This window comes from Mixophyes fleayi, chromosome 11 (assembly GCF_038048845.1).
Source record: "Mixophyes fleayi isolate aMixFle1 chromosome 11, aMixFle1.hap1, whole genome shotgun sequence".
Classification (NCBI taxonomy): Eukaryota; Metazoa; Chordata; class Amphibia; order Anura; family Limnodynastidae; genus Mixophyes; species Mixophyes fleayi.
In genome coordinates this window covers 35,130,384-35,147,145 of record NC_134412.1, presented here as the reverse complement: position 1 = coordinate 35,147,145, position 16,762 = coordinate 35,130,384, and positions in this window count along the sequence as shown.

Genomic DNA, 16,762 nt, shown 5'->3' with positions numbered 1-16,762 from the left:
TGCCCCTTCCCTCAAACAGCTTAACCAACCCTAGGGTTGCCAGCTGTTGAAGTCAAATAATTGAATGAAGTCAGTCTAAATTAATGAATATTGATTGTATTAGTTTTCTGTGCGATTGCGATTAGTACGCCATGTTATTCCAGGGTAAATTACGCAATCACACAGGAACACAGAGAAATTACACTTACATTAACACCTATATTTGTAAATAGTTCACGTTTTATAAAAGTTCCAATTCACATTCTTTTATTAGTAAGACTTAAAGATTATTTATACAAGGATACATCTAAATTAAAGGTATTTATGGTTCAGGTCCTAAGAAATGTATGATGTTTGGTCTTATATTAATCCACATTTTACCAGCAGGAATCCGGTATCATCAAAGAAGCGATCTCACATAGCGCTCGCTAGTTATGATTAGCATAAGATTTATTCTCAAAGTACTCTGCTAATGGGTCAGTTTAAACCAATTTTTTCGGCGGGAAGACACTGTTGGAGTAAGTTGCCTTCTTTGGAAGAAGATCGTTTGAAATGACCTATGACCAGCATTCTACTAGGACATCACAAATCCTGGACTGATGAAGAACCTTCTTAGTGTTATCTGTGTGTAATCGTGACATCATCACTGTTTTTTTCAAACCAAACTGTATATAAGCTAGCAACTTGAACAGCCTCTATGCCATCACAGACTTCAGGATTGATGACTGTTTCTGGGTTCAGTTCACTGCGTATGTATCAGTTATACTTTGTAATACTTTGTTATACATTTTGTTATTATATCTCTTTTGTGTTTTTAACCACGCTAATCGAATCAGACAATCTTTATTGGTGACAATAATAACAGACATAACAATTTGGGGGCTCATAGCGATGCCACACTACTCAAGGAATCGCAAAACCTACGGATTTCGGTTCACCAACAAAGGGTGGGAGGTCATAACCAGGTAAGAACGCAAATTGTTCTATGCCTTTTTATCATCAAGTGTTGCTAAACCAAACATCCACTTTGTAATCTAAGAGGTGTTGGTGAGAATCTAGGGACAGAAAAATTGTTTATTTTTCATTTCTTTTTGCGATTAATATGTGGTTTGTTTACATTGCAATTCAAAAGACACTACTCCCTTCTTATCCTTCTTGACCTCTCTGCTGCCTTCGATACCGTTGACCACGCACTCCTTTTGCAAACTCTCAAATCTATAGGCCTCTGTAACACTGTCCTCTCCTGGTTTTCCTCTTACCTCACCAACCGCTTCCTTCTCAGTCTCTACACATGACTCTACATCCCCCCTCTTCCCTTAACTGTTGGTGTTCGTCAAGGTTCTTGGCCCCCTGCTTTTCTCCCTCTATACCTCCTCCATTGGTGTCCTCATCCGCTCCTTTGGCCTCCAGTACCACCTCTATGCTGATGATACCCAAATCTTTCTTTCATCCCCTGACCTCTCCCCTTCCCTTATGTCTTGTGTCTCCTTCTGTCTCTCGGCCATCTCATCTTGGATGTCCTAACGCTTCCTTAAACTCAATATTTCCAAGTCTGAACTTATCGTCTTCCCCCCTTCCAGGACTCTCCCACCTCCCCCTCTCTATTTCTGTTAATAACACTACCCTCGTTTCTGTCCCTCAAGTCCGATGCCTTGGGGTCATCTTTGATTCCTCCCATTCCTTCAAACCTCACATTCTGTCCCTCTCAAAATCCTGCTACTTCCACCTTCGGAATATATCCAAGATACGCCCCTTTCTCACCACGGAAGCTACGAAAACCCTTGTTCACTCGCTTGTAATCTCTTGCCTTGACTACTGTAACCTCCTTCTCTGTGGCCTACCTGATTCTCACCTTGACCCTCTTAAGTCTATCCTCAATGCTGCTGCCTGCCTCATTTTTCTTTCCCGCCGTTCTACCTCTGTTGTCTCCCTCCAACAGTCACTACATTGGCTCCCCTTGTCCTACAGAATTAAATTTAAATTTCTCACCCTCACCTTTAAAGCTCTTAATCAATCCTCCCCTCCCTACATCTCCAATCTCATCTCTAGCTACACTCCTAGCCACCCACTCCGCTCTGCCTGTGACCGCCGCCTCACTACTTCACTGATCACCTCTTCTCACTCCCGTCTCCAGGACTTGCCCGGACTGCTCCCCAGCTGTGGTACGATCTTCCACGTTCTATCAGATTAGCATCTACTCTCAAAGGCTTCAAGCGTGTCCTTAAGACTCACTTCTTTATTCAAGTCTATCAGTCCTCCTCCTAACTCACTTGTCCCGGCTCTCTCCCACTGTTAGTACCACCCTATTTGTGTCTCCCCCTTTCCTTTAGAATGTAAGCTCTCAGGAGCAGGGCCCTCTTTCCTTGTGTGCTCCTTCTACTATTTCATCACCCTTTGTACCTCTTGGGCTGCTTCCCTAGCCCTATTTTCTTAACCTTCGGCCTACTTCTCGCTGATTTCTACCATCACTTTCACTCATTGTCCCAGAAATAATTTGATTTGCATTACCATGTTACCTGTGTCTGTGTGTGTATATATATATATATATATATATATATATATTTTTTTTCTTACTGTATCATGTTGTGTTATGGCTCACTGTTTTCTGTATATGTCATGTACGGCACGCGGACCCTTTGTGACGCCTTTTAAATTAACGATAATAATAATAATAATAATAGCATTCACATATATTCCCTGCACAGTATTGCCACATGTTTAAAAAGTTATATTGATAGGTATTGCTGTTGTTCCTTGGATAGGATATATCCCCAGGTGAAGCATGTTGGATCCTCTTTCACTGCTGGAAATCCCACCTCACCCTTCCGTATATTTATTGTTATTACATTTTAACAATTTTTCTCCGGGACTGAACAGGCACACTTGGCAGGAAAGGCACTTTGTGAGTCGACGTCTGGTTTCATACAGTGCTGTCGCTGATTGACCGCAGGTCACTACCCTCTTCGAAGAAACTTGGCTCTTGGGGTTGACTCCTTGGCCTGCCTTGTACGGGTGGGTCATTGTGAGCCCAGAGGAGGGTGGTCACTCTTGCATCAGAATTTAACACCGGCCAATCATAAAGAATTTGTCCTGGGACCAGTGGTTAGTGACGGATGGCCATACACTGTTTGGTTACTCATATTGGTTGTGCCACCTCACTATTTGCCTTTTCCTCCACCAATTCAAAGTCAAATCTAAATTTAATAAAATGTGACCTATTAGCAAAGTAACAGTTGTGTTCTGTCGTTAGTTTTAGTGTTAAGTTTTAACGGTAAGTTTAATGTAGGTTTATAGTAGAGATGGGCGGGCTCGGTTCCCCGAGAACTGAACCCGCCCGAATTTGAGGTTTCCGAGTACCGAACCGAGCAGGCTCGGCACTTGAGGCTCTGGCACCAAATTGCACTTTCCAAACACAAGCAGGGATGACGCAGGTGGCAGACCACAACAGTTTGACATTTGGGCTGGTTTGAAAGATTTTACCAAAAAATGTGTGACCTTGCCAATAACTCCATTCAATCCTACTATTAACATGCAAAGGATGGTGGAGGGTCTAGCAGGGTTTAAACTGTATTTTTCCTAATTTGCACTAATAAGGTTTGGGTGTAATATACACTAAAAGACCCCCCCCCCCCCCCACCCCCCCCCTCCCCCCCCCCCCCCACACTAAATTAATCATTAACCCCCCCCCCCCCCCTCACTAACCACACTAACATCTATATCGCCACCATCAACAGGAGACCCAGGCTCCCACCCCAACATTTTACATGCGCCACCAATAGCCCCATACAATCCCTCCCCCCCCCCCCGCCATTAATAAACTTAATTGATTAAAAATATGAAAATAAACACCATGTATCCATATAAATAGCACCCATCCACCAACTCCTCCACCCCATCATTTAATAACACATCATAGATCCAAAATAAATAAGTAATTCATCTAATTAAAATTTACACCTAGCACTAATAATTTAAATTGATAGTATCCCACATAAAAATTATAAACCAGACAACACCCATATCCCACCGCCCATCAATCCCTCTTAAAGTGCCCCAGCAATATCACCCCCCCCCCCATCAAATATAGCAGAACCCCACCCCTAATATACAGCCCCCTCCCCCCCCCCCCCCCCTTCCAATAAAAACATCTATGCACCAACACCAAAATAGATTCCACTGGCATAATATACGGCCAACGGACCATACCACCAACACCTAAATCACCCCAAACAAACAATCCCCCGCAATATCAGCCTCCTTATAATAAGATCCCTAGATTAAGCATCTCATATTAGACCCCAAATAGCATAACCACAGTTCATCGTAACAACATCTGACATCCGCCCGGTCAGCCCCCCCCCCCTCCCCTCTCCCCCCCAATACACCCTATGTAAAGCTCCCAATAAAAATAAAATTAAAAACAGAATAAAAATAGCATTACAACATTTCACCCAATAAAATAGGGGCATAATGAATCATACCATTAGCATTAAGACCCCATCGGAACACACAGTAAAACGCAGGACACCCTTCCAAAACTCATCATAATAAGCATCCCACACAGAATTAAACACTAGAAGATAGGACCAATACTTATCACCCTAATATTTTTAACCCCCAGTCCGCCCGTCAGATAACCTTCCCCCCGCCCCCCCCTGTATCCCTCCTCCCGCCCCCGCATCCCCTCCCCTTCCGGAAGATCACAGGTTAAATCAGAACAGTTTAAAAACGCAAGAAAACAGAAGCACAACCACATCCCTGACGAAGTCTAAGGACGAAACGCGTTGGACATAACGACACCCCGCACAAGTATCTATGCACACTCACCTCTGCCCCTGGAGAAACATCCCTTGCAGACTCTCCAGGATTTGACGCTGAGACAGAAGAACAAGCACCGACAAACCCTGCAGTGGAACGCAGAGTGCGCTCCAACTACACCGGAAGTCCGGCGGCAGCACCTCAGGTGAACTAGCAGCACCCGCTCGGTCCCAGTCAAGCCACCGCTCGGTACACGCTACAAATCAGCTCTTTATAATTAGCGCCAAACGGGAGACCAGAGAGAGGAAAAGGCTGACGAACATCCAACTGCTCTTATAAGAGCTATCTAAGCAAAAGTCAAACACTTTATATCTCGCTACACACCTTAATCCATAACACTTAAACCTATATTTATAATCTTGCACACAACATCTGCCCAACACTTTAAAAGCACACCTCAGCACATAATAATTAACAATTAGAGGCTATCATAACACTAAGTGCCTCTATTTTACAGCTCTAGCCAACCAAGAGCTCTTAACACCCCTACAGATACACTAATCACACCCTACACAGAAGGTACCAATCCACCCCAATATACAGTGCAAAAAGCTATAAAACAACACCAGCAAAAGAGCTATAACATTTAAAGCCCCATAAGTATATTGGTGGTACCATATCTACCGTGTTCCCTACATACCACCTCTACCTCCCCCCTCCCCCCCTCTCCCTCCCTTTTTTTCCGTTTTTTCTTTTTCTTCTCTTTCCCCAGGTTGCGCCACGGCAAAAACAAGAACTAAAAGACGAGTGCTCAATTGCTAAGAGTAATTGATGATGAGGAAGACAAGCTGGCTTGTCTGTAGAATTTGCAGGCAAATTCTACAGCGTTATATAGGTAACACCCAAAGAGAAGCGCTCCATTGCTCCATTGCTAATTGTAATTGCTGAAATAGAAATTATAGGCCTGCCTGGCTTGGTCTAAATCTGCAGTTACATTTTATTGTACCATAGCTCACTCAGAAACAGGAGAGGTGGCAGGGTTCAGTGCTAATCTTCCTCAAACAATACTAATTCATCCCACCATCATAGAAGTCTGTGTACTATGATGTAATTGTCAATAATGGCCTTCCAAATGGAATTAGTAGTTCATTTTAGGGCAGAGCTGTCACAATTTTTGGGCAATTCTTTTACAGCAGAGCAAATATCAAACTGTTGTGCGGACTCATCTGCATCACCACTGGGTGTCTTGGGAAAGCAATTTTTTTTACAACAAGCTGTTGCCAGAGAAACTGAAGGAGAAGACGTCATTACAAGATGTTGAAAGCTCTTGGATCCTGGCAAAGCAAATTAAGTAGTTAAATCTACAATTAAAATATAGTTAGCACATTTACTTTGTTTTATTTCATTCGTTAAATTTCTGTAGCTCCTTCTCAAAATGTATAATTAAGGCAATCACTTGACTCAAGCTAACTGTGTCTGCACTCTCTTCACAGGTGACTACTTCGCTGGACTAAAGTACATACCCCTCAAATGCTAGTCTTCTTGCAGCTGCTGCATTCTCCTACATGCTGCTGCAGAATCCAGAAAATGTCCCTAAATTTTTCGGGACACAAACAGCATCTCCTGCATGTCATTTTTTAAAAGTTCTGCGACACCAAGTTGATTGAGTAAAACAGGAAATGTGATTGAATTCCAACCCTCTGTAACGCTTGAACAATATTGGTGTCATTATCAGAAATTACATATCCTCAGGAGAGTCCAAGCAGGATTAGCCATGTTACAATGACATCCCTTAGTTTTTGTAACAGATTATCAGCTGTATGCCTTTCAGTGAAGCCGCTGACACACAGAGTAGCCTACTTCTGAAAAATGTGACGTATTCGGGTACATGCTGCTGCTGTCCCTGCTGGTGAAGGCGAATGACTAACCCAGTCGGCTGTCACAGTAATATAATCTTTAGTTTGCCCAGTTCTGCTTGTCCACCTATCTATGGTTAAGTGTACAGTGGGTAGAATGGCATTTTGTATCCCAATAATTACATTTTAAGGAACCTTCTGGTAGAGGTGAGTAATAGCTTTTGTAATAAAATGGTATAGTGATGAAATTTGGTTCCAGGGACAGAAAACCTCAATTAAATGTCTTAAACCAACTGTATTAATAGTGGACATTGGACGCAGATCTACTACTAGCATATTCCCTAGGGTGTCTGTGTTCCGCTTTGCGACTGGGTGACAGCTCTCATACTTGCTTCCTCTTGCATACGATTGTTTAACAGTCAGTTGTTGCTTCTGGGGATATTGATGATGAAGGTGTTGGGGGTGTAGATTGCAGGTGCTGGGATCTAGATGAGAGAAGGGAGGTACATGATGCTGGACTGCTTGTTCTTATTTTTTTTAACATAAGTTTCTGATTTTCCCAACAGCTTTCCATAAACTCACTTCAAATGCCGTAACATGGATGAGGATTCTAGATGGTTAAGGTCCCTACCTCTAATGAGTGTGGCTTTAAAAACGCTACAAATGGCTAGACAACTGTTGTCAGGATTTGTGTAAAAATAATTCCACACTTAAGAGGTGAATTTTTGGTCTTATGCCCAGGCATGACAATGGCCTTTTTCTTATCACTGGCAAGAACTGCAGCAATTTTTCTTTGAAAGTGTATGAAAATCATATTGTGACCTATGAGGTAGTCAAAATTGAATGGAAATGACTGGAAATTAGTGTTATTGAGGTTAATAATAATGTAGGTGCAAAATAATACCTAAATTATGTTATTTTAACCCCAAAAAATAAAAAAACGTAAGAAATTGCTAAACAAAACCAAAACATGCAAGGGCGGTTTTGGCAAAACCAAAACACAAAGGTAATTTAGATCCAGATCCAAAACCAAAACACGGGGGTCAGTGACCATCTCTAGTTGATAGTAACAGAAGTAAGACATCTTCAATCTGCAGTTTATTCTCTCCCTCAGGCCCTTTTAGATCTACCTCCTGTGACTCACTTCCACTCTGAAAACCACTTCTCACTGATGACTTCATAGCTGCTCCTGTGGAACTTCCCACGTATGGAATTCCCTTTCATGCCTGATCAAACTCTCTGCAAGTCTTCTAAGCTTTAAACACTCTCTAAAAACACAACTTTTCCTTAGAGTTTATTTTATTGCCACCTATACACATTGCTGCACCCTCAAACTGTCCCAATATCCACTCTGAGCCACATTTGCTCATCCATGGTGCCCTTGTCCTCTTTTTTATAAGCTCCATCATGAGCAGGGCACCTTCTACCATTTGTTTTCCTAAACTGTTAAAAAATCCCTTTGCTGTTTCAAAGATGTTTCAGATGGTTTAAATGTATCACTGATTGATCCACCAATCATAAGCAATATAGTAACTTTATATAGCTGGACATTATATGGATGGTCTCACTGCTTTGAGAAAGTCTGCACTTGTCGCACGAAACGCGTCAGCAAAAATTATCCATCATTTATTGCGGATCCGAAAGACCACAGTTATCTTTTACCTATTTTGGAAGGAACCAAAGAATCAGGAACTTTGTTACATTTATTTGTTTCCTACGATCCTATGAAGGGTGCGCACCCATACAGTGACTACCTGGCTTTCGAGTGGAGTAACGAATGATTCTGTCTAGCGGGGACTTCATGAGTACCTATGTCCGCTGTGAAGCAGTAATCAGAACAGTTTTCTTCCCAGCGGGGATCCGTGAGTTACATGACCGCTGTTGTAGTGGCGAATTGGATTATTTCTGTTATACCAGGAGTCCGTGAGTTATCTCTACACTGTATCCTGATGTGGTTTTCTCCTACACACGTCCTCATTGGTCTTGAGCTATTAAAATTTTTAGGCTGTTTCTACCCTAAGTACTCATAGACCTAGATGTGTTTTTAGGGTCTGGATCCATAGTGCAATTGACTTTTATTTCTGTTACATTTATGAATCATATGTGTTTTTTTATTGTACTAATATTATATTTTTTATGTTTTATTGTTCCGTACATACATTTATTGATCTTTTGGATATATTTATTTTCCCTTTATATACAATTACTTGTTATATTTTATGATACATAGGGCCACATCTTATTGGACGAATAAAAGTTTTTTATTATCACCTAGGGTGGTTTCTTCCATATGCCGATTGGTTTTTATATATATTTACATATTTTTTATTAATCCTGAGGGTAAATGTATTAACCTCTGGTTTCTTCGGCGAACTCGCGGGAGTTGAAGAAACTGGAGGTTAATACATTTACCCCCTGGTGTATTGTTATTTGCGATGGACACTGCCCCTTGTGCTTCCTGTTTAGATATTGTGTGTTATCTCTATCCCACGTCCAGCTGCAGTCAATTCCAGGTTTGTTGTTTGATATATATATATTTTATAAAATAATTTTTTTATATTATTAGCGCCTGATTTTTCTTTTTGAGGGACAAATATCTACAAGAATTAGAAAAACAATATGAGGACCTGTCCACGTACCAACTACTACCCAGCGACCCCACAAAGCATACAATGGTGAGTTATTAAAACTCCTAAATAGAGCTTTGGAAAAAGGTATACTCACCAAGACAGAACACCAATTTCTATATATTCAGAACCCAAGGCTCCCAGTCATATATTGTATAACCAAAATTCACAAGTCGCTCACTGATCCACTTGGTAGACCCATAGTATCGGCCATTCAATCCCTTACTGTTAGGGCTCTGTTCAAAACTATTCCTTAATTACAGCCATGGAGCCAGACTCGTGATATAAACGTTTAAACTGTTTATTGCAGCAAAAGCATAGTCCAGGGAAAGCAAATAAACAGAAAACAGTTCAGACTGAATGAAACAAAGGACTTCCAGATATTGCTAAACAACAGGTAAACAATGATGAAACACAGCAAATAACTGAAGCCAGTTCGCAGTAATAGCCAGAAACATGCAGGTAATCCAGGAACAAAGAAACATAAGCAGGCTTGAGAACTTCAATGACCAGCAAAGGATACTGGAATAGGCAGGCATATATAGGACGAAGTCAGGTGTGGATGATTAGCTAGCAGTGCTAGTTAACCCCTGACAGTAGGAAAGGCCAAACAGCAGCACCTCTGGAGGATCACAGGTACTGCAGGGTAATATGCACACAGAGAAACAAGGCAGATCATAACACAGGGTAATATGCACACAGATATACAAGGCAGATCAAAACACCACCCATCTTTCTAGCTACATTGATACATTCCTCCAACCTGTGGTCATACAACAGAAAAGTTATCTTAAGGACACTGGTCATGTGCTACGAATATTGAAACAGACCCAATGGCAGGCAGGTTATACACTTATGACATGCAATGTCAGCTCACTTTACACTATCATTGATCACACAGCAGGTTGTGAACATGTGAGACAGATCCTCACCTCAGAAACAGACATTACTACTGAACAGATCAAATTCATCATGGAGAGCATATTGCACCACAACTACTTTTAATTCAATGGCAATTATTATCAACAGGTTAGCAGGACTGCAATGGGCGCGAAATTTGTGCCTAGTTACACGAACCAGTTCATGGCCCAATAGGAAAATAACACTATCTGGCACAACAATCCATACACCCCATTTATCCTGGGCTGGTTCCGTTATATAGATGATGTGTTGTGTCTATAGACCGGGACCAGAGAAGTGCTTCTAGAATTCCTTAATTTAATCAATACCAACAATGTCAATCTCAAGTTTACTGCCCAACTTAGTGAAGAAAGGATTGAATTTTTAGACCTTGACATTTTCATCATAGACAACCAAATTCAAACTAAAACACATCTTAAGCAGGTGGACTGCAATTCCCTAATCCCGGCCTCCAGTAACCATTTAAGGAGATGGCTTGATAACATTCCCAAGGGTCAATTTACCAGGGTTAGGCGTAACTGCACCAACCTTTCACTTTATGACGAAGAGGCCGTAACCCTAAGATATAGGTTTATAGAAAGGGACTATGACAAGGAAGTGATAGAGAAAGCATATGAGGAAGTCAGGGGGACAGATAGAAACATGCTTCTAGAACCCAAAAGAAAGGAAGAAAATCAGGAACAACTCAAGACTGCTTTTATCACACAATATAGCCAGAATCACAGGGAGAGAGAGAAAATCTTCCAGAAGCATTGGAGTATACTTCAGATGGATGACTCATTGAGAGGAATCCTCCCCAGAAAACCCAAAATAATCTACAGAAAATCTAACTCCTTAAATACCAAGCTAGTTAAATGTTGCATTCCCACTAAGAATACTAAAAAATCAGAGACCTGGCTAAAAGAAAATAGGGAAAGTTTATACTTTTGCACCAGATGCCAAGCCTGCAAACTTACCAAACAGAGCGTAACAAAACCAGTAACCACCTTTCACTCCAACATCACAGGAGAGTCCTATACGTTCAGAGGGATGATAACATATGAACACCACTGGTGTTGTCTACCTGTTAGAATGCCCATGTGTGCGCCAGTATGAGGGCCGCACTATCCGTAAATAGGATCGCAGAACATTTACGAAACATCAAAAACCAATTGGAGACTCACAGTGTGTCTGACCATTTTGCAAAATTTCATGACCGTAACCCATCCACCCTTAAATTCCTAGGAATTTGCCAAGTCTACAAGCCCTGGAGAGGGGGAGATTTTATTGCGCATATCTCAAAAGAAGAGGCCGGGTGGATTTACACTCTTAAAACACTGACCCCCTAGAGGCCTCAATGTGGACTTTAACCTTGGCTTTTTTCTGAACATCTAATATTAGACATCCTGTAACAATTCAAATACAATCAAAATAAATCAGGCAATCTATGACACAAGGCTCAGTGCCCAAATACTAACACCTACCTGTGGAGCACTAACCTATCTCTTGACATATCATGGATACATTTTACTCCACGACACAGCAGATTAATCAACTCCCAGTATACATCAATTAAGAACCCTCCAAACTAACGAATTGAAAGCTTTTAACAATTACGTCAATGAATATAACCATTGGTTGTCTCAATAGTTAAAGACTTTTTGCTATTTTGGCAGGTGAGTGAACAAGTATTTTGTTCAACTAACAACCATGTTCAAATACTGGTAATTAGCTGTGTAAACTGAGTCTTCTTAGGACCAAACAGACTATGCAGGTCACTGATCAGCAATGGACTACTTACACCTGGAACTAGTGACTAGCCTACATAAACACTAGCAAGGACAAGCAGTCAGTTTGTTAGCACATATCCCTGAGGAAGCCCATACTCTTTTCAGGGGCGAACCGGTTGGATTAACGTTATATTTTTCAACTTGCAACACCAACTTTGGCAGTATTCCATGCTCCACACCATGAGCTGCCACAATCATTCAAACATTGCTTGCATACACGCACGCTGCAACCACAACACGGCTTCATCACCAGCCGGCACACACCGAGGTCAGACTGAGCATACGCAGCCTTGGAATCTAGACATCTCCGACAGGACCCACAAGCGAGCAGCACCACCCACATTCGGGGAGGCAAGGAGTGCCCGGACTATAGAAGAGGAATGTCACTACTCTACAAGCAACATCTCTTCACAAACGTGAGTTATTGGGATTAATGCCCAAAACAACATCTGGACAAGTTTGACTTTAACAGTCTATGTATGGAACTATACATTATTGAACCATTCTCAATTATCTTCATATACTTTGCATCATTCACTGGACGGACCTACTTTTGCATAGATATAAATTGCATATCTGCACTTCATTTTTATGTGACATTTTTTTCTTGAACTACTTTAATTTACTACTCATAGCCCACAACCTGTGGTATTACCGGCATCTCAATATATTGCTGCTTATGAATATCATAATTATGTATTTATTCTAGCCAGAATTTTTATTTATGATGTCACAGTGATACCTATCTGTAACATACCTGCCATTATACATCTTCATGCGCCCTAGAACCTACTATACCATATTCTAATAACCTTTAGAGGGTGGGAACTCCCCCTATCATCATATAGGCTTTACTTAGTGGCTGCACTTACATCCATCTGGAAGCGCGGCTTCTCCACTTACCATTGTTATCCCACATAAAAAGCATTGCTGTATTTAATATTTAATATACCTTATCACACAATTTATGAACAAGTCACAACAAGATTCTTTTTTTTGTATCTTTATGCCTGTTTTGTGTGTTTAGATAACTGGCATGAATAGGATGAATGGATGTTTATATAGATAATGCAGTATACTGAGGTAAATGATAGATTGGTATTTATTTAGCGATTAACACATAATGGTGGGCTATCTGACGTGGAGGTCAATAGATGTGTAAGACTTAGGCGGTATAAATATAGCCTTGTCAAACACAGAGATCGTGTAAGTCGCTTTACGGACTACAAGTTGGAATGCGTAAGCATAACAACTGGAATACCTTGTTTATGGTTGGCATGGTACAAGGCAAAAGCGCAAAAGGTTGTGTGAAATAATGCCTCTAAAGAACATCTGAGATGTCACGGGTGCTTATTATTCGACGTGACTAAAATAGCGAAAAAGATTCAAATTGCATTATATCCCAATAATTAATAAGATTAGTTATTAATAAGATCATTGGCATTGTATCATTATTATGGCGCAACACAGGATCCTATAATAAATAATATTTAATAGATCTTCTAAACATCCTATGTTTTGGTCTTACCATTTGTCAGGCACCGTCCTCGCATCACTTAGAAAGAGCGGGGGCGGCTGTCTGCCATTTCTAGCTGGGGAAGCCATGTTGCTAAGCAACAGGGACGCAGCTTCTTTTGGCCGTCCGAGCATCTCCAGAAGCATGCGCGTTCCATTGCCAGGCAATGGGACGCTATGTTGAGCTTCCTGTTGGTGGTCAGTGATGTCACTGACCCCCATCCTATCAGCCTCCAGTTGTCTCTACATGTGCCAGAGTATCAGCTCTGCTTGTCTCTAGCGTTCGTTGTGTAGTCCTGCTTACTATTAATCTCCTATATTGACACGGCTTGCACTCTAACCATTCTCCTGCATTCTGATTTGGTACTTTTGCCCTTCTGGTTCGACTTCGGCTATCTTGACCTACCTTTTGGTTCACCCTTGGCACCGCATTTTCTGATTGGCTTGCCCCAGTTTGTCCTGACTACTATCACCCCTACTACACTGGTAACTGTCCTGGAGAACCGCGACCTGTGCACCTCTTGCAGCGAAGACCAAGAGGTCCCTGAAGAATACAAAGGGTGTGTTAGACTCCGCGCCTCCTTGTTAAGTTGTGCCAATGCCAGTTAGTAGCTACATCCAATACGTTATCTTGACACCATCCAATTTCCCACTGCCTTCAGAAAAGTTTAATTGTTTTATATTTGTGAGAAGATTATTAAGCAAAAGGTATGTCATAGAGCTAATATGAAGCACAGTCATCAATGACTATCGTCTGCATGCCACGTGAAAGCATTAAGCTGACATTATACAATTGCCTGTAGACCACATAACAAGAGTCCTCCAGCATTGTGTCAATGTTCCCTGCAGTCCTCCCAAAGTTTTAGAAACCATGAAAGAATGTAAGTGCCAGCTGTCATTCCATCTTAAGCAACTTAAGCTTAGGCTTACTATTATTAATGATTGCACCTGCGAATATATATTTTCTGATATTAAGCCAATTTCACTATACTCTGCTGAAATAAAATTTAGTCTATTTTAGCAAACGGCTTCTGTTATTTACTTCGTTTTGCTATCAACAATATTGACATTTGAAAATTTCCTGAGCCTCAGAACTTGATCCGCAGATTAAGTAACCCAAATTTTGTTAAGCTGAAAGTTTGTTATATTTTACTGGGCAAAGTGCACTAAAGATCCATTTATAGTGGGATTTCCCAAGATTAGCAGAATTTTCTTGGGTTGTGCTCCATCACAACAAGTGGATGCACATTGACTTGCCTTTACAATTGAGAAGAAATTGCATATATATACTGCATGTATACTGTATATATGCATATACTGTATATATGTATAAGTTTTATTCACCATATTCAAAACAAGCAAAAGTTCCTAGCCTGTCTGGCTTCTTACTAACGCACAGGAAAACCATCTCACAGGTGAAGGACCTTATGTTCCACGCACATACAAAATATAGAACTTACTGGTCACCGTTAGCAGTGTCTCTCAGAGGCACTCAACCTCCTTCACAGATAATGAGAGTGTGAGGAAACTGCTTAGGTGTTTTTCATCAGCACCTTGCAGGTGCAACTCCTGATTACCAGCACTTGCTTGCTAGTTGGAAAACAAGAAATGGACCTTATAAATGGAGCCCTCCCTTCTGTCTCCATCTATACCCCAGGAATCTGACCAGCTTTCCTACAGCGGAACACACTCTTTAGGAAGCTTTTCCCTAACACACACAATCTCCCTGGGGTTTAAAATCATGTAAGACAAACAGCCTAGGACATATATATCTGCCATTTGCCACTGTCCCAGTGCTTCTTTCACATATTTCCCCCCTTGTTTTAACATGTGTGGGTGGAACATTTGTACTCCATAAACCCACCCCTATTCTTTATCAAAATCTTTTTAGCCTCATGCCATGGAATGTGTGTGAGGGTATTGGCTATGATTACTTTGAGACTCAAAGGCATATCTTCAATTCCATCCGTGACCTTCAAACGATCCGACCCATCAGGGTATATACTTACAATTTTCCAGAATGTATCAAGCCTTCAAAGTCTCCACTTCAATGGATAGGACTTCATAAGAAGACGAATTGTTCAACCAACAGAACACAAAAATAACAGGATCTAGTGCATTATATCTTTAATTAAAAATAAAATCTGATAAAACCAGTAAAATCCAACTTAAAAACAAAGGATGGACTCGTACCAGACTGATCAATGCAAACTGCATATAGAGACAAGCAAACAGGTGATGTGATCCCGTAGATCGTCTTGATCTCCAACCCCGCGATGCTTTAAAAAGGTAAAAACATTCCAATGTGTTTCGACTTGTAAAATGAAGTCTTTATCAAGGCTAATGTTCAAAAGACACTCCCGGACTTTTATAGTCCTCTCGATACTTCATTTCTGCCCATCTGTCTTTAAAAGTGAAAACGAGGTTTGAATCCACACCTGTGTCCATGGAGAGTCCCATGACTTGATAATGAAGTTTCATTGGTTATACCTCCAAAACGAGGATTGGCTTCGTTTTGATCACAGTTCTCTTGTATAACACAACCGGACAAAAGCATAAAATATCCACATACATTAATGAATGATGGCACAGAGACCAGTAATAGCATGACTTACATATGTGTCAGGGTACCAGAAAGTCAGGAGCGTGATCAGGAATAGCCAAATTCAAAAGCCAGGTAAAGCAGGAACCAGGAAACACAAGTATCCAGAGCTGCACGACATGAACTGCAAAACATAATGATCCAACAGGTTTGATTGCCATGGGTGAGTATTTATAGCCAAGTTATCATCAAATCAGCTTACAGCTGAGTGAGGCAGCTCAGCGGCTTCCAGAACACATGATCCCCATAGTGGCCACTGGTGGGAAAAATGCAGAACTGCACCTGTAAAAGTGCAAAAAGCATCAGACCATAACACCCTGTGTAACAAAGTGAGCACTTGTATGTATTCATGTGTATTTATGGTTATGTTCAAGAGGTGTAGTGGGACCTTGGTTTATGTACTTGGCTGCACACCGAGTGGAGCGCCATATTGATTTGTTAACATATTTTGAATTGCTGAAAACATGGTACTGACACTCAGGGCAAAAGGCACAGTAGTCAGATACATCTTTTCGATCCCCTGGCCAAAAAAAACCTCTGGAAAATTCTATCTCAGGTTTTTTCTACTACTAGATGCTCTGTAGTTATGAAACCATGAGCCAGGTCTAACACTGCTCCTCTACAGTTTATAAGAACTATCAATCATTCCAAAATATCGTCTTCTTTTTTGAACATTTTATACAGCAATACTTCACTTATTGCCAAGTAAGGGTATGACAACTTTTGCAATCTCTC